The 21,858-nt window shown below is 38.5% G+C and overlaps 1 non-coding gene and 1 pseudogene across 1 annotated transcript; both read right to left on the bottom strand.

The window, feature by feature from the left end:
* Positions 1-20,116: 20,116 nt before the first annotated feature.
* On the bottom strand, positions 20,117-20,362 carry LOC116591154 (annotated as a pseudogene).
* Positions 20,363-20,617: 255 nt separating this feature from the next.
* On the bottom strand, positions 20,618-20,725 carry LOC116581610. The gene has a single exon (XR_004282135.1). It is a non-coding gene; the product is annotated as a U6 spliceosomal RNA (small nuclear RNA).
* Between the last annotated feature and the right edge of the window lie 1,133 nt (positions 20,726-21,858).

The following is a 21,858-nucleotide window of genomic DNA, read 5'->3' as shown; positions in this document are numbered from 1 at the left end:
TGTGTCTTGAACTTTGAATCTCTGTGATCACAAGCTAATAAATCATGCAATTTAATTAAGTTTTTAACGGGAATTAAAGTGTGTGAACCATCTACTGGAATGGGTGTGAACACTATTTCAATAATGCTGCACTAGCAGAGCTCTCCAAGTAGGTAGACCTTAGTATTTTGGAGGAATAATACTCTTTCCAGGTAATAAGTTCACTAATATGCATATATTTAAAACTGTCTGTCTAATGTTTATTATCATGAACCCCCCTCAAATAATAATAACAAATTCCATTTGAGTACTTATTATATTTCAGGCACTGTAAAAAATTATTTACATGACCTAACTTCTTAAATCTTCAAAGCAAGTTTATGATTAATTATTTTCATCATTTTACAGGTTAAGTTATTCCCTCTGAAGTAGGTTAGTAACTGAATATCTATTTCTTTCCAAGAAGTAAAAATGATACACTATAGTCTCAGTAAACAAGTAGGGATTCATCTTTCCAAAAAGCTGATCTTAAAACATTTGTTAAAGTCAGAAATTGTAGAGTTTTGCTTTTCTTTATATCCTCATACAATGGTTAGAATGTAATTAAATGAAAGTTGGGTGAGAGTCCCCTAGCTCCAAAATTAAATAATTATTTGGGATCGTATTTGGGAAATGAGGTGTAAAGAAGAATATATGTGGTATGTCCCCGGCTGTGAGAAGAAACACATGGGGAGGCATTTTCGTTTCGGCTACCTCAAATCTGTAGTGCCTTCTTTACTCACACTCAATCTTTGCTGGTATCCTGTGCTGTAACTCCTGGAATGGCCACTAGATGTCAGGCAAAAAGTCTACGTGCGGCAATAAAGGAGACCCTTCCCTTTATGGCCTGTTGTCAAAAGGAATAATGCCTTGCTGTCCTCCTCATTCTGCCTTATGCCATGGCACTACATGGTAGAATGTCACATATGATCCACAAACTATCAAATTTTTAAGTTGGTGAATCTCTTGACAGTGAAGAACAGGTTTTTATGCCCCCCACACAGTAAAATGTCTGGCTGAAAATGGTCAAGAAAAACTTGTATTTGGTGATTGGAGGACTTCTTCATGGATTTTTAGATCAGTTATGGAGGGACTCCTTTCTATTCTCAATTTGCATAATTTCGATGGTTTCATTGAGCTAACCCGTGGTAAGCACAGAGGTACTCTAACTGTCTATGGAGACTCATGTTGACCATGTTCATGGTGTTTCTACATGCGTAAGAGATCTGAAATAGCCATAGTTATCTTTTCCTTAGTTTCCTCTCTTTGAGAGGGAAAGAGTAGCCACATCTTTCCCTACCACATGGTTTTTGAGAAGAGAAGAGCAGTTAGCTGCCTTTAAGTTTTCCAAAGAAAAACACAATTCAATATCCTAATGAACAAACTTCTAAACTGGGAGTCTATCTTTCAATTCATGTCAAAATTACAGCTCAGATAAGATCAGCTATTTCAAATCAAGACTCAGAGATGAAGAGAAATTCACCAGAATAGGACATGCCCTCCAGGAAGAGCCAATAGTAGGTCTTTAGACAGGGCTTGTAATTAAGAAAATGTGAAGTAGGAAATGTATGGAGGTCTAGGTAAGGCAGGATATTAGCATGTCAAAGGTCTGCCACAGGTATCTGAAAACAAATTATGAGGCTTGAACCTGGAAGACTAGCAGGAGCAAGAGAGAAACAGAAGCAACTAGGTAGTGAGGCTGAGGTCAACAAGAAAGGGATATGTATGCAATCAATAAAGCAACAAACAGTCCAGTTTCTAGAATGAAGTACACAGTCATACCAAGATACCAGGTAGAAAAGGTTTGAATGGCTATTGAAACATCAGATCATTAATCTAAACCATGCAAATTCTATTTGGCAAGGAATTAGTTCGATCCCATAGCTGGAACAGGTGTAACTTCATAGCCAGTAGCCTACAAGTATGCATATTGGAAAAAAGGGAGTCGGATATATCTAAAATTTACCAGGAACCCTCTCACTTGTTAGAAATGATGGTGAGTTCAATAACAGCAAAAACATTTGTCCTGAATTTAAGTAAAGGCAACTGGGTAGATAAAATGTTTAAAAATATCTTACCCTAAAAAAAAAAACCTTTCCCTAGTCTAAAATTACAACAGCTCCTTTTAAATGAAAAAGCTTGTGCTTCTAATTTCTGAGGACTACCACAATGATATGGTCTGAAGGAAATCTACTGAGGGTTAAGCTTTTGTACATGATGTCATTGTAGCTCTAATACTTTCAGGTATCCTCAAAGGGGTATGGTACTCATTTGAGCATAATGGAGAGAGAGACATGATCTTCCATAAACTAGAATGAGCTCTAACATGCAAAACTGGAGCCACACAATCTTTTTCCCATTATTTCCTACTGTGAGGCTAAGTAATCTATTAAAATGAGACAGAAAGTTTATCACTTACTAGATATGTGATTACTGAGAATTTATCTTTTAGAGACCCCGTTTTATCAACTGTACAATGGGACTAATTGTATCTAACATGAAGGATGATTGTGAGGGTTAGAAGATACTCTGGCACATAGGGAGTACTCAAATAATTACTATTGCTATTCCGGGGGGGTTATCGCTATTACCCCACTGAGTTCATATACACCTAACCAGCAGCATCCAAGTGGTATACCAATCCTTGCTGCTGAATAGGGGGATTCTAGTACAGAGTTTTAAAAGATCCCAAGTTCCTTCTAATAAACTTTGCTTAGGATGGGTTTGTTGGAGATATCACAGAAAGTTGAGGGGCATTTTTAAAACCAGCTGGCACTCCATCTTCCCATAAGACAGTAGCAACTCCCTAAAATGAACCACTCAAAACCCACTGAGGGAAAACTTAGATCCAGCAGGTTGTTGAGCACAGTGCCAGTCACAAGTCCAGAATGGTTCCTGACACCGCAGGCTGAAATTGAAGAAAATCATCTTGTGCCCATGGGATGCCTCTTTGCCTTAAGACTGCTCACATTGAACTCAACAAATCTACCAGTTGCTGAGCAATTATGCATGTAAAGTAGATGGAAAACACCTCAAAATGAACAGTGCTGACTCTGCAGGATACTGAAAGCCATCTTAGAATATGAATCAGGCTAAAACCAAACAGTTACTCCATGTGCTAATAACCAGTGACATGGATTTGATCCCTGATTTCCGTCTCAGGCTTCAGTCAGTGTACATAGGGAAAGCCAGGATATTTCACTCTTTCCGGTTCTGTTTCCTATGTTACGTGGAAAGGATTGTTCAGAAGGATAAAATTTGTGAGACCAGGTTTATCAAGGTAGTCAATAGATTTTTATAGAAGTCAATTAATTAATTTGTAACTTGGTTGATGATTTATTTAGCATAATCTTTAAGAAACTATTCGATGTTACCTAAGGAAACTCAAAATAACTCAAAGTTAATTAAACACTGAGAATGGTGTTACTTTATACCTTCACACCATTAACCCCAATACAACAAAACACACACACACACACACACACACACACACACACACCTTTCAGCTCCCACACAGGCACATCACATGTCTTTCAGCCGGCCCCAAATCATTTTTAATACTTGGCCAAGTGGCATTGCGAGCTTTCAACTGAGAAAAGTTAAGGGTTTCATGACTGACATAGAATATCTAAATTTTAGAACTTATCACCCATGTGGAAAATGAAATCTAAAAAGATATTTTCCTAAAAGAATCCGTAGCCAGGTGACTTTACATTTCTTTTATTCATCGCTAGGTTACTATTTCAACCCCTTCAGCTACCATTTCTAAATTTTCTCACTCTCTTCAGGATGCCAGCTACTGTTCCAGATCTGTTATGCTTCAAAAGGATCTAAACTTCTCTCATTACTAAAATCACTCAAAGTAATCTCTTCAACTTTCCTTTTCTTGACCTTGAAACATCTCCATAGCGATATTCTCAAAGAGACTGAAGCAATCCTTCCCCATTCAAAGGCTAACACTACTACCACACCCTATGATGAATCTAGAGGATTCTACCCTCTTCTTTCTGGCCCTTTGCCGTCAGCTTTCTCTCACAGACTAGATAACTGACAGAGTTATCTGCACCATGGTGTGGGTAAGGGTGAAATGTGGACAATTTGACTCCTAAAACTCGTCCTCATCTCTACCCCCAAATATATTCTTCCTCCCATATCCCTTTTCTCATTTTGTGGCACCACCATATCCACCAGTTTCTCAGAGAAGAAGTTCAAAGTCTCCAAGTATCTCTGGGCTATGTGCTACTTACTGCATACCAGATATTTTTCCAAATAGTTTATATGTATTTGCTCGTTATTCCTTTCCATAATGCTATTTGGGTAGGTACTATTAAAATGTCAATTATATAGATAAGAAAGAATAAGGCACAGAAATTACAAAACTGTTCCAAGGTCAGGCATAGGCCAAACGTCTCTCTATCTCCAGAAGCATGGCTTGTAATGGCTGCAAACACCTTGAGCATGACCCTGGCCTTGCTTCCCACTCAGACCGGCTATGAATTCCAGTCGGTTTTACCTCCATACATTTGTCTTTCCATCTCCCTCCCCACTAGTTTAGACCAGTACTTTACTTTTAACCACCTTCTAACTCATTTCTCTGCCTCTAGTTTTTGTTTCTTTTCCTTCTGGTCCATTTCCAAAAGACACAGCTCTGATTATTTCCTTATGCATCTTGATAATATGCAAGAATGTCCCCTTTGCTTCTGAATTACATATACCTCTTCAGCCTGATATGCAGTGTTCCTAGATTATTACCTCTATATATCTTTTTGGGCTTATCTCCCAAACATAAGAGTATTCACTTTTTTTTTTTAAATATTCACTTTTTCCATGAGTTTTCGATCATATGCTCTATTTTCTCCTTGGCGCTGGCCCCATATCAACTGTGCAGAATATACTGTACTTCCAAACTGGGCAGAATACGTTGTACTCCTCTACTGTGCCTCTCCTAATCTAAAACCTAGTAGTAGGAGGAGATTTAAACTGCTTCAGACAGAATTCCAGGCAGCTATGCAGATGACTAATTTCCCTTTCCTTTGCCTCTAGCACCTCAGATTCAGAACACTGCTGACCAAGGCAGAGTCCAGGCAGACCAGTAAGTATGTGTCTTGCCCTTGTTGCTATCAGCCCCTGAGGCCAGGCAGCAGAACTGAGAACCATTCTGATTTCCCCTGCCTTCTCTGATTTAGCACTTACAACCTCCAGGTTAACCCTCAATTCTCCTATTATCTCTTCTTAATCTCCCCAACCCCTAAGCCCTTCTCACATCTTCTGATATGAATCTCTTTGGACTACTAAGGTGTTGCTCAGATGGAGAGCAAACTTTCCCTTTGTCTTGCACTGTGCAAACAGCTAGTGAGGAATTCTGGCTTGACTCTGTTTTCTCTTAGTTTCCACAAGTTCCCTTCTCCTCAACCCTCTTTCCTTTGCTCTCAGTGCACCACCCAGGAAGGTGGTCCAGGCCAACAGTACATTAGGGATTGATGATGCCAACTCTGCACGTAAACTTGAACATGAATGTCCCTTTACCCACCTCAGCTAGGTAAACCTGGTGATACTCTGTTTCTACTTCAAGGCCCATCTCATTCACCATCTTTCTGGAAAAACCCTCAATTCAGACCATTTAATAAATCCAAATTTTTTAAAGCATTTAACTGCGTCCCAGGCAGTACACTACATATTTTACGTGCATGGTACCTTTAATCTTTACAGGGACATCATTGAGCCTACCGTTTTAGATATGGAAATTTAAGTCTAAGAAGTTAAGCGGTATGATCAGGATCATCCTGAGTTGGGGTCAAACTCAGGTCCATCTGACTTTAACCTCTGTAATTGACAGACTGTTCTGTTTTGTGTGGTTATTTATATGCTATAGTTTTCTCACCCCTTCCTATATTACGGGACTCCATCAAAACAGTATCTTACCTTTGCCCGTCTTGTATCTCCCTGTAGCTGCCAGCAGAATGTCTCGAATATAGTAGGACCTCAGCAAATATTTATTGAACCGACTAATCGACACTAAGTCACTTGAGGCTTATCAGAAACAGGTCAGTTTCTACACTTATGGGTTTTCAGACTTCATTCTCTCCAGGTACATAAACAAAACAATGTGCATGCTCTCTATCTCTCTCTCTTTCTGTCTTTCAAAGACACCGGATTTGGAAGTTGGATGTATCTGACAGTTGAAATGAGATGCGTCAAGACAGGACTGAAGCTTCTGCATTTTTATGTCACTGATACCCTTTGGCCAACTCAACTGGAACTCCATTTTTCTTTATTTTTGTAAATCTTTTTACTAGAGAGAATAGAGGATGAGGATAAAATACAGAATAAATAGTCCAAATTCCCTTGGCCTAATTTAGAATTTGTGAAAATCCAGGTGAAGAAAAAAAAAAAAAAAAAGGATTATAGTTTCTCTTTTTCCCTCTCAGTAGAAGGGAAAAAATAAAGCAAAGAAAACCAATTTAACTGAGCAAATAAACAATACAGACCACATTGAGCGGGAACGTTTTTCTAGCCACTTAAGAGAACACGCTGAATTCAAGTACTTCGGGAAGATCTTTCCAAGTGCAAGTGGCTAGTTAAAATTTAAGAAGAGCCTTGGGTTCTGTGGCTGATACTCTGCTTTTCCAATTAGAAACTATTTTCACCTGCTCATTAAAGTAGGGCTTCTACACAGTTCTTGGATTCAGTTCCAGTCAATTAAATAAGTATTTATTGAGTGTCTATGTTGCGCCAGACGGGGGACACTGTGTTCAGTGTGTGGTTCAATTACCTATGTGCCCTGGACAAAAATAAAACTGTTTCTTCCGAAGATCCTGTAATTCAGAAGTTCACGCTAATCTAGACTGGATTTCATTTCAATGACCCTAAATGGATGCCTTTTTTATGTTGAAGGTTTAAGGAGATGAGGTTAAGGAGCTTGAGCAAACCGGTGACAGAAACAAGAGAACTGTTGAGGTTTCTGACAGGGTAGAACAGCGCCCCCTTCTTCATTTGCCTTCGGGGCCTCTGCGGAAGTCTTAGCTTGTTAGCACATTGTTTGATTTTACACAAAGACACATTGCACCCCAGTGCAGCAGTAAACTAGACCTGAGAATCAATAAAAAACAATCCAAGTGTTAATGTGGCATCATGCCAAAATCCACTTATTTCATAATATATTAAATATTGAGCTTAAATTTACCGAGATCCCTGTGAGATGCTACCTCTTAAAACAAAAGAATTTAATAGGTACAGCTGTCAGAGAAACCTTGAGAAAAAGAACCGTAAGTGTTCAGTTGCATGTGTATTTCATTGATTTAAAAGGAATACATTTTAGATAGGTCTTCGCTATGTGTTTCCACATAAGCTAAGTCTGTGAGATTAAAATACAAATAAATGTCGCACTGGTTAACCATTTTCCAGGATAATAGCTAATATCAGATAATTCACTGATTCAAAGCTCAGAATGCTGAAAGTCTGCACAAACAGAATAACTGTAGAATCACTATTGTTGTCATGTCTCTTCTGAACCATTGTGTGTAATTGCTATGGAAATGTGAAAACGCCTGTTTTTTGGTTTTTTTTTCTTTTTTCTTTTCTTTTCTTTCTTCTCTTTCTTTTTTCTTTTTTTTTTTTTTTTAACCTCTCAGCTAGCACATGATAACCCATTCAATCTTTTGCAAGTTTGGTGCAAATGATGCCAGTCAAAGCATCCAATGGGACTCTCAGACATTAGTGTATTAGCCATTATCTGTTACACTTCTGGACCCAAATAACAAATAATACGCCTGGAGGTGCCGCCGTTTGCGACTGCTAGCTTCCCTGCGTGGCATATGCCTAGAGAGTCTCAGATGGGAGGTGATGGCACACAACTGTGGTGGCGAGATGACTTAGCAGAACCCGTGATGATGTCCTAATGGCCTCCCGCTGGGGGGACAGGAGTAATTGTTTGTCAGGGGAGGGAACACATCTGTAAGAAGGCATCGTCTGCACACCAAGCAGCCATGTGGAAAGGGGAAGTGAGAAACGGAGGGCTGGGGAGACAACAGTGGAGAAAATGCACAGGTTGAGAAGGGTACAGGGGCTGCCGCCGGGCAGGCATGCGGCCAGGAAGGAGCTGGTTGAGGGAGATTGAAGTTGTGTGCTTCGGAAAACAATGCAAACAATTACTTAAAAATGAAACGCCTGCTTGCTAAAGTTACCGGCTTCTTCCAGCAACCTTGAATCATAATGAAGATGTGAGACAGTGAAATGCTGGGGAAGAAATTCAGAGGAGCGAACAGGGAGAAAGCTCGCATAATTGCACATTCTCTCGGAGTGTTTTCAGTGCCTGGGCATTCTTTTAACAGGAGTCCTTTCAATGTTATATTTTACATCCAATCGTTTCCTTTGTTCATTGCTTACCCTAGTGATCTAAAACGAACCACTGTTTTTAAAGCCAGACTTTTAAAATCAAGGCAAAGCTATTGAATTTACATGCATTAGAAACATCAATGTCATATCATACAATTGAAGGATACTCGTAGCCCTGTTTGTGGCTGCACTAAGCATCCTCCATTTGATCAGAAATAAGTGAGGGCAAGTAAGCTAATTAATGCTGCAAAATGCTAATTCCCTCCACCTTTTATCTTGGGTCTAAATTATGATTTTATCTAATTTCCGAGGAACTGAAATGCTCATGCCAGTGGAGTCTGTCATTATTAAAATATAAATCAATGCATAAAAGCATATTGGCCTATGGGAAAGACTGTAAAAAAATTTAATGCCCTCCACAAACAGCTGGGCTCCTGACCTAGCAGGTTTTTTTGTCTGTTTTCCTGACAACCTACCAGATTGTATCTATTTTAGTACTTCTAGCGCATCTGAAAGAGGTTTCGACAACATAGGTCTTCCAATATGTAATTATATACCAAAGTTATTATCTATAAAATAAAATAAATATTTGGCAAATAAATTTTTCTCTCACCTCACCTCTACAAATACAGTCTGTTGTTAAATATTGGATTCAGCAGAACTGGCTGATGAGGTTTTTAGTGTAATGGTTTTGAATAGTGATAAGGGATTTTTACATGAACACATAGGAGGAGACCCATGAAACTTGGAAGGTGCCATGCATGTGAAAGTGTGCAAAAATTGCCTCTTGTTTCTGTTACTTAGACTGCTTTTGACCGTCAGCAGCCATTTTCAGCAAGAGGTCTCAATAGTGACCGTGATGGTGCTGACGTGCAGGTGAATTCCACGAGGGGAAGGAAACGTTGTAAGGTGAAGTGAAGGAGGAAAGACACCAATGCACATGCTGTTCAAGAAGACATTCCTAGGGGCATCTGGGTGGCTCAGTTGGTGGGTGTCTGCCTTTGTCTTGGGTCATGATCCCAGGATCCTGGGATGGAGGCCGACCTCAGGCTCCCTGCTAAGCAGGGAGTCTGCTTCTCCTTCTCCCTCTGCCTCTGCTTGTGCACACCCACTCTCTCTCTCTCTCAAATAAATTTTAAAAATCTTTAAAAAAAAAAAAAAAAGGATTCTAAGATTTAGGGTGACCAATGGGGATTTTCTCAGGCTGTGGAGACTTTAATTCTAAACTGAGGGAGTTCTAGGCAAGTTGGTATAAGCAGGTCACCCTACTAACTGTAATTGTTGCTGGCTAGTCTAATACTCACAGGTTTCTTCACAGTATCACTAGTCTATGTATTTGTATCTATTGGTCCCATTAGGACTCATTCCATATCCATGTCCTAAGTCTCAAGATAACTTCTACTGTTTTTTGTTTTTTGTTTTTCCTATGCTAAAACCATCAGGAAGAATTAATTCTTTTGTAATCCTTCATGGCTGTGTTGTTTTGAATGCAGTTGTGGTCTGGACACCCAAGGACAAGAGAGAGTTGTTCGTGCCAGAGCAGATCATCCCAAGCAAGCTATGACCTTCAAAAACAGGTATGTCTGTGCTCACTCGTGGTACATATGTTATACTACACATAACTAAGTTATATTGGCTTTATCAGGAATAAGAATCTCAGGACAGGTTATAATATATGTTTGAATTTGTAATAACATCATCAATAAAAACAATGCTCTCTTCCATCTATCACCATTTATCAACTTTTCCTTGATTACCATGGATTATAAAATAAAAATGACTCTACAAAAGCAAGAGTGTGATCTGAGTCTCCTGAAAAGGGTTTTGCAGCATTATTTCTCTATGGTTAATTTTGGTACAGGTATTCACATTGAATAACTGACATGTTCAGTTACCATGGATGGCTAGGTTTAAATACAAGTCAACGTCTAAACCTGAAGGGTGAACTCCATCTGTTCAGACACAGCATCCACACAGTGTTAGAGGGTCAAATGACTTCAGAATACACAATGGAGATGGCAATGTAAGTAAGGACCGTGTAAGGACTTGAAGACTCCATGAGAATAGAAATAAAACCTAAAGTTCATTTTTGGCAGAAGCATATCCACGTGCATACTTTAAAAAAATAGCTTTCAACACACTTTGAAATATCATAAATAGGAAAACATGTAGCCCACTTTTTCACAAGTTCAAAGCATTCCACTAATTCTCTCAGAACTGGCAACAGATGCTTCCTTATAAGCTACGTAGTCATCTCTACTTTTGGCTGCTCTTAATCTAGCTCAAGATCTTATCTTAGCCTTACATTAGTGGCCTGGATGGATCACTTGTGACAGATCCCCTGGCTCCAGCTCACATTAGCTGAGAACTTTATTGCCAGATTAATCTCACTAAAACACTGTTCTCATCACGTCCCTCCACAGACCAGTATTTTCAGCGAGTCTACATCACACATGGAAGAGAGTCCAGACTCCTCGTGCCCACAGTCCGTCTGGTCCCCAACTACTTGCTTTCTTTTGTCCTTTTAAAGAATTTCCTTCCTTGTTAAAGTGTATTACCACATCGCAGAAATTCTGGAAAATAAACATTTCTTCGATGAATTCTCATGGAGTTATCTCACTTCAATTAACAGTACATACATGGCCCTAAACTGGACCTTAGTTTCCGGGGGTGTATGCTTTTGTCTCTGCCTATTTTCAGTCATGATAGATAACTAAGTACATAGTAAGTACTCACGAACAAATGCTCATATCTCTATCTCCCACTGACCCTATAATTCTTTTACAGTTTGGCTGTACTTAGTGGATGTCAATTGTTTCAAAGTTTTATTTTTGTTGAATATGTTGAAGGAATGTAAATTCAGTATCTGTTGGGTTATTTTCTGCAAGTATAATCAGCCACCTCCCTGCTTAGCATAAAAAGTTTACCTCTTCCTATAACCCAGGACTTGACACATCAGATGAAGTAAAAAGTTTTAAAAAACTGTGAGAATTTCAATGCCTCTGAAGACTGGTTTATGTATATTCTCAGTTTATGAGTGATAATATGATCTAATTACAAATGGGAGGTATTTTGTGGTTTTGGGCTGTGGGAAATGGTTGAAAAGGAATATTTTTATCTTAGCTAACCACTAACCTTACCAAATGAGGAAAATAAAGTACAAATTAGAGACTTGACATGAAGTGTAAATAAAGGCCCCCTATATAGCTCAAAGAAAATGCACACGTTCTTTTCAATATCATGATCTAGTTTGTCCTCCCAGAAACTTGTTAGTAGAACAGGATTGTTAGCCCCATTAAAATAAGGAAACTGAGGCTAGGAGGCTTTACTCCGTTGCCAAGGATCATAAAGTTTATACATCACAGAACCAGGAGAATAAAACTAAGTGTATATTAACAAATAAATGTACTAAACAAATGAGTATTTTACTTTTTAGAGTGTCACATGCAAGGAAGAATCTGGAGAGTAGTGTAGAGGATATATCACATGATCTCCATTCATCCATTAATCAGTTCAACACAGATTTATGGACTGTCGTGTGCCAGGCACTGTGGTTGATACAGGAGATCTATCAATGAACACACTACACTCTTTGCCTTCAAGATGTCTACATTCTAGTGAAATAGACAGAGAGAGACATTACTCGACCCATGAACCAATATTTTCCAAATGACCAATGCAGGTTGTTACAAAATCATGCATGGATGAAAGAGCCATTCAAAGGGCAAGATAAACCAATGAATAGACAGATGTGCGCGTGCATGTGTGTGTGTGTGTGTGTGTGCATAAAAAACAGTACAAGAGACTCCTTGACACGATCTCAGATTCCCCACTGCAACTAACCTTTAAGAAATTGCTACTTGTCCAGTTTTTGGAATATTAGAGGATGTCCACAATTATCTGAAAAGACTATTAAATTCTCCTTTTAACATCTCTTATTTTATTTAAATATTTCAACCATGGAAAACCTAGATATTATCTTTTAAGCCAGATATTAGAGAAATATGCAAAAATGTAAAAAAAAAATTTTGAAAGGCCATGAAATTGGAATGTGGTCACTGTTCTGAAGCTGCAACACATGCCTTTGGGGCCACCTGCCCTTGTCTTAGGAAGTCCAGAAGACTTTTTCATTCTATTCCATAAATATTTACTGAGTACTTACTATGGCCTTGGCACTTTGCTGACAGTAGGTATAAAATGGGTGATAAATGAGTATAATTACTTTGTAACCCCTAGTGAACAGCTAACAAATAATGCAAATTCCAGAGTAGGTTTTCCGTCTCTCATGGCTGTTGATGTCTAAAGATGCGTTTTATCCTACACTCATCCTCCATCAGGCAGTTCTTCTAGTGTAGGCCAAAGCCCAACGCTTGACATGAAAGCCAGAAAACAAGTGGTGATAACAGCTCTGATACAGCCTTACCTTCCAGGAGCCACCATCTCCAATGTTCCTCACCAACAGTTTGGCATGCTTTGTGAGATTCTAGCTGCTCACTTATTCTTCTGACCATTCTGTGCCATAACTGGATCAATGTCATGTTGTCAATGACTAATCCCAAGCAGAAGATTTCAAGCCCTGGCTTTAAAGGTTTCTAAAGGCAGCAAAAATGGAAGAGCAGACAGCCTGTCATTCAACTTAATAGGCGGCCCTATGCTTGGAACATTGGACCTCCCTCCCTCTTGGGAGCTTTCTCTCCTGCATTTGGTCTGAAGGCCACATGGCTTGGTAGCCAGAAACTTTGCCCAGTACTTCTAACCCCTGCTGAAGCATTTGCTGCACACTTGCAGACCTGAGTGTTTATTTATACTTGCGAAGGAAATTGCCTGTTGCAGGCTAACCACAGGTACCGTTCATAGGCACTTGCCAGTTTCCCAGGGAAGACCAGGACATGCAGGGGCACCAGAAATGCTCTAGTTCCAATCCGTATCATAGGTTTATGCTTCCTTGGCAGGTTCCACAACTCAGAGCTCATCCTCTGGGTGGGCTTTTAGCCAGGAATTTTCCCTTGCCTCCTGTAACCATGGGAAACTCATGTCCTGATCTGTCATCACCCTGGAGGTATCTACATTCTGATTGACCCACTGCATATTTTGGCTTCTGAGGGATCCAGGTGAGGCATTCAGTTAGTACTGCTAAGGTCAGCTCCCTGGGGTGACCCCCTGTGGTTCCTTGCATGTGAATATAGTATAGTCAAATCTCAATCTTACATAAGGGAAACATTACCATCTATTAATCATGTGTGCCCAAAACCCCAAAGTAATTGCAGGCCTGAGTTTGGCTTTGCAAGTGAGAGTAACTTTTAATTTAAAAGATTGGCTAATAATGCCCGTAACAACTTGCACAAATCTCAAAGGCATTAGGCTGAGTAAAGAAAGTCATTTTCAAAAGGTTGCATACTGTTTGATTCCATTTTTATGCCATTCTCAAAAAGACAAAACTATAGAGATGGAGGGTGAAAAAAATCACTCTGAATTATTAGAGGATGGAGTGAGGAAAGGAATGATTCTAATTTGACAGGAGAGACTTGGGGGTGATGAAACTTTTCTGTATCCAGACTATGGTAGTGGTCACACAAATCTACACATGTGTTAAAATTTCATAGGGCCATACACTAAAAGAACTATAACGGCTTTCAACAAATGATTGCATGTAAAAATTGGTGAAATTTGAATAAGGTCTATAGTTTGGTTAATAATATAGTAATATTCTCCTCATTTTGATAATTCAATTATTGTCTAAGATGACATCTTTGGGGGAAGCTGGATGAAGCATACAGAGAAAATTCTTTGTACTATTTTTGCAACTTCTATGAAAGCCTAAAATTCTTTTCCAAAATATTTTCTAAAAAGTAGAAATAATAAATACCTTAGCAAGAGCCTCGATTTCAGTGGATAGATATTTGTGGTCTTACTATTTTTTTTTAACTGAAGATCTGGTCAATACAACTTAATAAAAAGAAGTGACTTCTAAGGACATAGTTAACCTGTGGAATTGCAAAAGATAGTCTTCTATTTTAGCTTGCACTATTTTGGGTGTGGTCTTGCAGACAAAGCCATTATGACCTAGCTGATAGCAATATGTAACATTATCATTTCTGCCCAGCATTCGGGTTTTTCCATTATTCAGCTGCCTTGCTATGGCCGAGTGTCAGACATAATGATTCCATTATCTACCAGACACCCACCCTTTAAAGTCAACCATGTGAAAACATCACCAATTATTATTACTCTGCCACACCATCTTTCGTTCCTGCTTCCTACCACCACAATTTGACTTTTCTATTGCTTTTCCCTACCTCAGTTGGTAGGGAACAGACATGAGACAGAATCCTGTGAGGCATCCTCAACGACTCTTTATTACCAACCTCCAATCTGAACTAAATGCCTCTTATTATATCTCTTAGATACTTACTGAATCTCTGCCTTCATCCACATTGTCACTTCCTCAAGGTACTTGCTCAACTGTTCTGTTTTAATAGCCTGTGACTAGGATCTGTAATTCCAATATGTAACACTCAAATGTATCAGGGTGGTGTTTGAATATGCAGATTCGATTCCAGTGTTCAGAGCCCTACTGCCTACTAAAAGCCAGCCTGTGTAGAAGGCTTGTATAGAAAACCGCCCCTCTCCTACCTTTGTAGCCTAATATTTCATTACCTCCCTTTTGAAATGTATGCTTCAAAAACACTCAACATTCAAATACTTAGCGTAACCTAAAGGAAACTTGTAGTTCTCTTTCACAGGCTGTTTCCTTGATCAAAGATCTCTTCTTACCCTCATCTTCCGGGAGAACCTCTATTTATTTCCCAGACCCTGGCATGGTCACAATTTTCTCTGAAATACTGCTTTAAGAATTAATTATCCCTTCATTACCTTGTATATATTTCTATTACTAAATGTATGCATGTTTGTTTTATATGTTTATATATTACATATAATTTATATATACTTATACACAATATATAAGCAATAATTTATAGATATCAATCTATATATGTATTTTTTCACATACCTACCTCTTCTCTCTGTGAACTCTGAATCTAACCATACCCTTGCAACTTTGTCCTCCTGGTGCCTAGCATACAATGTAATGTAGTAGGTCTCAGTAAGTGGATGACTGAATAAATGATTAATGAATAAATCATTGTTCTCTTGTCTCTTTAAAGCTTTATATTTAACAGTGATACAAATGAAAACTGTATATAATAAAGTGCTTAATATCTAATGCACTCTAACTTAGAGAACTTGCTTATCTGCTGCTTTTATAACAAAACACATAAATAATAAAATAAGCCAGATTGTTTTATAGTTGTTAAACTGGAGTGTTAAACTCTACAGTTGTTCTCCAGAGAAGAGGAATATTTTCGGTATTTTATGTCATGGAAGGACTTTACCCACAAAATGCAGCCAGCTACCCTACTTGGATGTTCATGGGGCTGCATCTGTTTTGAAGTCACGTTTGCCTTCAGCCCATCCCTGTTGCGGAGAAATGAAACACGATGTGCTGATAATGAATCAATAATATGTTGATACTGTGCATGGGGATTAATCAAGAGCACTCATTCTCTTTCAGGACAATTTCAAGCTGCCAGTAATCAACAGAGACATGCAAGCTGGAGAGCAAGCCAAGCACACACTTGACAGGGGCAATCAGGCTGTACATACCGATTTCTGCAGTGAAATGCAGAGAGGGCCTTCCAGGCCCCAAGGCTGGAAATGCACCCAACCTTAGGTTAAATACCAATCCCCTCATTCTCTCTCAGGGTCGACTAGTACACATTCAAATTACTTAACCTTGAGTTGCTTCTTTTGTAATAGAGACACTAACTTACCTTTCCCTTTATACTTGAGAGGAGTATCTAATTAAAATAAAGCTTTTCCCCTCCATTTGGACATAAAGGCTTAATTCTTGCAGCTGACCATTTTATCACTTCTTGCTTCCTCATTATATATAGAGTAAATATCAACTTCATAGAGTAGAGTAAACCATTACAGTTCTGATTAAAGTGACCCTAACAATCTGGTGTTGATTGCCTCCTTCGGGGAGAATTCATTGATAAATAATATTATGAGGACACAAAAGATGCTGTTTTAGCTGGTCTTTTGAAAAACAATACTTATAAGTAAGACAATATAAAAACTGATAAAGTTTGCTCCCATTTTTGTTTTCCCACTTAAAATTATATGAAGATACAGCATTCATTCCACTACACATGAAAAATGTAAAACTAGGCAAGTTAAAGGGACTGTCTCACTGTCACCAAGTTGGTTGTTTCCAGAATGTTAATTCAGCTCAACTACCTAAGTTCAGAGAATTTATCTGCATCTCCCTGGACTTTACTGACTACTTCCCTCCAGACCTAATTCCCCACCGGGACAGACGGTGCTCCCACTCAATCCTACATGTTCCTTTGGCATGAAACTGGATTGCACCAACCTCTAATCCCAGCCAGAAAAGTCTTCCAGTCTTGGTCTCTCCTGTTCTATATTCTAGCACTAACATCCCTGTTGAATATTTATCAGATGTGCAGGACATCTTTCATATTATCTTTTAGATCCACGTTATTACCCATCACCACCCTACCCTGTGCCATGAGGAGGCTAAGGAATATGGATTGCATCCATGCACAACTTTATCTTTTGGATTCTGGTTAGAGTTTGCCAACTGGGAGTATCCACAGGGGATGGAGAAAGGAGAGTAAAGTCATGCTATTCATCCCTGCAGTTCTCTCCCTGATGGTCAGCTGCCTCAGTGTGAGGGCACAGCACCTCCTGGGTACCCTCTCTCTAGGTAACACCCACTGTTAGAAGCTACACTCTCAAGAGTGGTTTCTTGACATGATTCTCACACCTTTGTAAGAGGTCCTTTTATAATTAATTCTCCTCCAACTACCCACTTTCTCATTTGGGCCCAAACTGATACTTGAAAGGAAGAAAAAGAAGGAGTAACATATAAAACATTGGGCATATAAAATAATGTTTGGTCTCCTCACCTTTAACTCATCTCTATTCCTACCTAATTTTTCCAAATCACATCTAAGGGCAATGCATACTCTAAGCATACAAACTTTACTGTCAAGACACTATGCCATTCTTACTAAAATGTTGTTTAAAAAAATATCACTTAAGCAATAAATGATTGCCCCTGAATTATTCCATATCTTACATTTACAGAGCACATAAAATGGTTTTACTTAGCTCTTTTGTGATAATCCTAATCTCCTAAAATATTAAAATGTAGAAATGCTCTTGAAAGAAATATTTGATACCTTACTGCCTAATTGAACATATTCTTATTGGAGATGCTAATATTCTTACTATATGTGTGCAATAACTTGCTAATTAGTTAAAAAACTGATTAATAGCATAGAATTAGATCAAACTATTGTCAAGAGACATTATTTCCTCCACAACTTTGAAAGTTACATTTCAAAAACTTTTACATAAAAATGAGCTTATGATTGAGGGGTTAAAGTATAATTTTCAAAAAAATTCAAAACATGACTCTCATATAAATATAAAATGAACACATATCAAAGATCTAATTAATTTATCAATTAACGAAGGAACCAGTAAGATGGAAAGACCAGTTCAAAGGAGATTTTGAGAAACAGAAATACTTAATGACAAAGACAGGCTCTCCTTGATCTAATTCTCATCAAGCTCCTCAAAACCTCGAAGCCTTGACCTTGGGCGTTAGTGCTCTTCCTTGTCACGACGGCTGCATCACCCCTAGCAGCAAGAATTTTGCCAAGTCAGTTTACAAGAAACTGCCACCGTCAATACTTGATCACCCACAAAATCTTTTTTTTTTTTTTAAAGATTTTATTTATTTATTTGACAGAGAGAAAGATCACAAGTAGTCAGAGAGGCAGGCAGAGAAAGAGGGGGAAGCAGGCTCCCTGCTGAGCAGAGAGCCCTATGCTAGGCTCGATCCTAGGACCCTGAGATCATGACCTGAGCCGAAGGCAGCGGCTTAACACACTGAGCCACCCAGGTGCCCCTGATCACCCACAAAATCTGATCAAATCCCTTATCTCCCTTCCCCCTTAATACCTGATCACCCTAGCCTGTCTTTAGCAGAAACCCTCCCTACCCCAGTAGTCTGGATACCTCCACAGTAATTTTCTATCCACCAATGCCCCCACCCTGCTCTTTGGCTATAAATCCTCTCTTTTGCTTGTATTTAGAACTGAGCCTAATCTCTGTCTCCCCTACAGCAAAATGCCATTGCACTAGTCCCTTGAATAAAATCGCCCTTACTATTCTTTAACAAGGGTCAGGATGATTTTTTTCAAATAATAGTCAGTCAAAGGAATGCTGAAATGGATTTGCTAGGTACAAAACTATGTAATATCCTATAGAGAAATCAAAATAACATTTGGCATCATCTTTTCTCCTAGCTAGAATCACACAAGGTAACATGTATATGGAAAAGAGTAAAAAAAATGATGAAGCAGGGGCGCCTGGGTGGCTCAGTGGCTTAAACCTCTGCCTTCGGCTCAGGTTATGATCTCAGGGTCCTGGGATTGAGTCCCACATCGACCTCTCTACTCAGCAGGAAGCCTGTTCCTCCTCTCTCTTTCTCTCTCTCTCTCTGTCTGCCTCTCTGCCTACTTGTGATCTCTCTGTCAAATAAATAAATAAAATCTTTTAAAAAATGATGAAGCAGTAAACAGTTAAGTCAATACAGGTGTATTCTCCTTTAAAATTAAATTAAATTCTCAGATGGATCTGTTAAACAATGACATTGACAAGTTACTCAGTCATCTTCTGCTTTATTTACAAGTTTTGGATGCTTTTTCTTAACAAAAGATATTAACTTTATGGAACATAAAGTTGAGCTAGATGAGGTTATTAGCAAACCTATATGCTACCCTCCAAAGCTTTCACTTATTGAAATCAAAATGAAGGTAAAACCCTACAGAAGCAATCATAGTAAAATATCCATTGATATTTTATTAAAAATAAAGAAATGACTTTCTATGGCTTCTCTGTCCCAGGTCAGAATGGGCAGTGTAAATGAAGATTTTTCATCTTCTAAATAATTTTAATGAGTTCCTTTTATATATACTTTCATAGACAACTTAATTATCAGGGCATATAGATTTTTTTCCACCTATGTTGATGCTGCAACTTTCCTCACACATGGAAAACTAAATTTTTAAACAATTTATTTCAGTAGATGCAGACTTTAAAACTACCATTTGCTTCTAGGAAGAGTTTTAAGGTTCCTTCTAAAAACTGAGACTGTTCTTGAAAGTTTCCAAATATTCTCCCCTTTGGAGCCTTTCTGAACACTTTTTAACATTATAGGATAAACTAGTTTATAAATAACAGGATTGTTCCTCAAAAGGAAAGGTAATAAAATTCAAGAAAATGTAAATAACAGAACTTACAAAGGTGAAAAACAAGAAAAGATAGCTACAATAATTACTTAACCATATGTCAAGAACAGAGATGGGTCCATTACATACCATAACAGCTTGTCTTCATACCAATTCTACATCCTGTGGCTCCATGAAGCAAAAAAGAGTAAACCCAAGCTCACTTCTAAAATGTAAGAGGATGTAAATTTCTATCCATCACTTTTCACTGCACCAGGCTGCCTTCCTAAGAAATGATATATTCTACATTTTTTGATGGTCATTTTTTTATCTGTCTTTATCATGAGAAGCAGGTAGGACAATTCCAACAATAGTAAACGAATTAATTTATGGAAGCAGGGATTCAGTGAAGCCCCCTGGATGAACCCCTTGAGAGTTCATTCATAGATGCCAACCCAGAGCAGCAGGAAGAAGACTCCAAAGCCCAGAAAGAGGAGGCCATCCAGGAGATGAGGAGCTCTTTATAGACATCCCGAGTGCACTTAGTGGAGGTAACCTCATAAATGAAGAACCAAGAGGCGAGGTACATGCCAACGGCCAACAGCACCATGGTCGCATGGGGGGAGACAGCCAGCCAGGTTCACTGGGCTGGTGGTATATCTCTTCATGGCCTCTTGCTCCATTTTGTCAGGCACGAGGTTATCCTCCACTCCACAACTGGAATAACACATCGGCAGGATATATTCTACATTTTATAGTTATAAATTATACTGTCACTAAAACAAAACAGCCAGTCAGTTTATGAATATCATCCATCGATTTTCAAGTGTAATACCTTCTTTTCCTTGTTGATTCTGCTCATAATTTCTTCATGAAAATATGATACTCTATTCCATCAACATTAAAAAGAAAACACCACAATCTTCCATATCTTTTTTAAAAAGATAGAATGCTTCACAAATTTGCATGTCATCCTTGTACAGGGGCTAAATTAATAATCTTTTCTCTAGTATTCCAATTTTAGTTATATGCTATCGAAGCAAGCACCATGTCTTCTTTGATTTTTTTACAAATACTTCATTAAAAATGTGAATGTAACAAAAATAACAAACTTAAAATACTCCCTTGCAAAAAAGGAAGCTCTTTGTTTCTTCCAAAATTTTGATGTCAAATCTAAAATGTTTTGCTTTCCCGCAAAAGCATGCTTTTTCGCAGTTTTCACCTGCTGTGAGAATTATTCCTACATTATAATTAGTTCAGATAAATGAATGGCAAGATTGCTCTTCAGATTTTACTTTTTAAAGCTCATTTACATGATGGTCTATGATGACATGGTTATTAACAGTTTTTGGGCAATTAATTAAGGTAGTTGGTAGAGTTGTTAGCACAAAATGGAACTAAGAGGTTGTTTTAGTAAATCCTTCTGCTCAGGAGACATGATAGTAGCCATTAATCCACACTAACTAAATGAATAGTGCTGTTCCTCCTCTCATTCTACTTTCTTTGGTAGGCATTATATTATTTAGCAGGTTTTTTTTTTTTAAATTCTAAAGTGTGAGATTTTGGTATCCTTCAGCTACTGTCACATCCTTCTTCCCTTTTCTCTCCAAGCTACGAAGCATTGTGTACGCACAGGCTATTTTCTCTTTCCCAAGGAGCTCTTTCTTTCGTATCATTAGAGGCTCTATCAGACAGAAGCATATCACAGTAAAAACTCCAGTGATAGTTTATGAGAATAAAGGCATGCCTTTCTGGGGCTTGGGATTTTGCCACTTCCTTATACATCCTCCTCCTCTTTTCCAGATATTCATCTAGGAATATCAATTCTTCCTTCCTTCCTGGGACTCAGCTTACAGCAGTTAGGTGGGACCTAGGCTAACGTTCGATGTAATGTGTGTAAATGAAAGCGACAGATGGACTTTCCGGCTGAGCCAGTAAAAGCCTGTGCTCTGTTTTCTACTCTGTCCCTTCCCCTTTCTGCCACAACAGTCCTGGAAAAGCCCCAAGCCTGCTGAGGTACCACAATGTGGACAGTTGTTCCAAAGTGTTACCCAGACTCACAGAGGGCTTTGCTTTAGTGAGAAATAAATTTTGCTGCATTAAGCCACTAAGATTATTTAACATGATAGCACAATTTAGTTTATGCACCTTGAAAATAACTTGAAGCAAGAAATCCTGA

Source organism: Mustela erminea, chromosome 1, assembly GCF_009829155.1.
Source record: "Mustela erminea isolate mMusErm1 chromosome 1, mMusErm1.Pri, whole genome shotgun sequence".
Taxonomy (NCBI): domain Eukaryota; kingdom Metazoa; phylum Chordata; class Mammalia; order Carnivora; family Mustelidae; genus Mustela; species Mustela erminea.
The sequence above is the reverse complement of the archived record's forward strand: the minus strand, read 5'-3'. Positions and strand labels throughout refer to the sequence as shown.